Source organism: Varanus komodoensis, unplaced genomic scaffold (genome assembly GCF_004798865.1).
Source record: "Varanus komodoensis strain SLA01 unplaced genomic scaffold, ASM479886v1 scaffold30, whole genome shotgun sequence".
NCBI classification, from domain to species: Eukaryota; Metazoa; Chordata; class Lepidosauria; order Squamata; family Varanidae; genus Varanus; species Varanus komodoensis.
The window spans coordinates 3,524,604-3,526,657 of NW_025335762.1; the positions used below are offsets into that span (position 1 = coordinate 3,524,604).

Below are 2,054 nucleotides of genomic sequence, written 5' to 3' on the forward strand. Positions count from 1 at the left end.
TCTATATACCAGTTAAATAAGGTGAAGATCCACAGTTTTTGAGGAAGTGAAAAAAGGGGGTACCTGGACTTGAACCAGGGACCTCTTGATCTGCAGTCAAATGCTCTACCACTGAGCTACACCCCCAGCTCCTATATTAGTTGGAAAAAAAAAAGCTAATTGTAACAATGAGGATCTGTCATCATTTCCTTTCCAGCTACTGCCAGTAATATGGGTGGTTGTTTTTGTCATATGATTTGCCATGCTGGGAAACTATGTCTAATGTTTTCTAAGACTCTGACTATGCAAGCATCTTGATTACAACATCAAGCAAGTATATTTTTCCTCCTCCTCTACAAAAAATTCTGTTTTGTTGTAACATCTTGTCTAATGGAGAAATTTGGAGATCCTGAAAACTTGCACTTTATTTTGATGTGCGGTCTTTGAATTGGTCTAATGAAGATATTATAATATATGCAGTTTTTTTTTTAATGTGGCCGACATGGCTGCCTTGAAAATGTATCTCTGTAAAAGGTTAGTGCTCTGTCATTTCCCCATTACTGGGAAAATAGCTCAGTAACAGAACGGTTCAAATCCACAAACCCCTTCAAATTTAGAAAACCCAGAAATCTTTTGGGGAAAGCCCCTAGTGAATGGCCATAAGGCAACCTCACATGCTTAGGAATGTGCATCTATTCCTTGAATCTTTAGGACTGTGCTGGGAAACCTTTTCTTAAACACATCACACTAAAAAGCACCAGAGTACACACAGTGTCATCACCTCTAATCCTGTGGGGTGATTTTTGCCTCCAAATAAGCCGAGCAGCACGAAACATGCTCTCTCTGTTTCCTTCATGTGGATGTGCAGCAAAAACGAGCTAACTGGCTACAGATTTTTCCCCCACTTTGAATTAACTCCTGTATTCAATCGCTTCATAGATGGAAGATTCTAGACAGTGTTTCCTCCAATAGCCAACCCAGGTGGTGAGTGCCAGCAGGTACTGGACTAAAGTAGTGTCACTGAAAAAGTGGGACAAGCGTGTTTGGGGAGATGCTGCGGTTTACAGAAGCATTTAGACAAACACCTTCTACAAATACTTCCCAAATAAAAATGCCTTTCAGAACTGAAGACTGGACAGAGTTAGACATGGAATATTAGTTGGAAAAGATAAATGGATACTGAGAGGAGGACAGCTGCCTGAGCTTCCAGACAGAGTTAGCAGTCGAAAGATACTGCACAGCTATTCCATTGTTCCTTTTGAACACGCACTCGCACAAACGTTTAAGATGGATGGCAGAAGTATCGGGGTCCCTGCAGAAGCCTGTGAATGAGGCGGGGTGATTCTGCAATGAAAGCATCATCCAGAGGTGTTCTTGTGGCTGCCTGGCTGGATTTCCCCTGCTAGGAGGTGAGGATGGATTGGGATATTTCACTGCAGGTCCCCTACTTTTTCTTAAACCCAGAAATGCAGCTATAACCACATTTGATGATGGGTGCTTAGAAGTCATGCTCTCACACGCTGAGCAACAAGAACAAGCTCTTGTTGGCACCAGCTGACCTGTGGGAGAGAGACCCCCTAAAGTTGCAAAGTACCAGGAGGCACGTTTTAAAGACGTTGCAGGGAAACCAGGAAGGTCACGATGTCAAGCCCCTTTCCCAGGAAGGCAGAGATTCTGTAGCTGAATACACACATACTAGCCAGTTATTCTCAAGAGGAAGCCTGAGAGTTTGAATGAGAAGATCATTGCTATGAGGGAGCACATGATGAGAAAACTGGGTGAGAACTGTCACCAGTGCAGAGTTTGAACTCATGCTTGGAAGATGGTTTTCTGCAGTGTCTTTCGACTCGGAGTTCTCTCATCCATGGGTGGGTTCTAATGAACATTATATCCAAATAAAACACTTGAGCCCTTTCAGCATCCCATGTAGACTATTGCTGACCTTGTTGAATGGTTTCTCCACCTCTGCAGAATGAGCAGCAGACCTTCTGTTTCACTAGATGTCCCAAGAACCTTTTTATCAAGCACATGCCCACAAAGATTCATCTTTGTTTTGTATTTCATTCTCTCCTATT

At 42.8% G+C, this 2,054-nt stretch overlaps 1 non-coding gene across 1 annotated transcript; it reads right to left on the minus strand.

Annotated features, from left to right (window-relative positions):
• Positions 1 to 54: 54 nt before the first annotated feature.
• On the minus strand, positions 55 to 126 carry TRNAC-GCA. The gene has a single exon. It is a non-coding gene; the product is annotated as a tRNA-Cys (tRNA).
• Between the last annotated feature and the right edge of the window lie 1,928 nt (positions 127 to 2,054).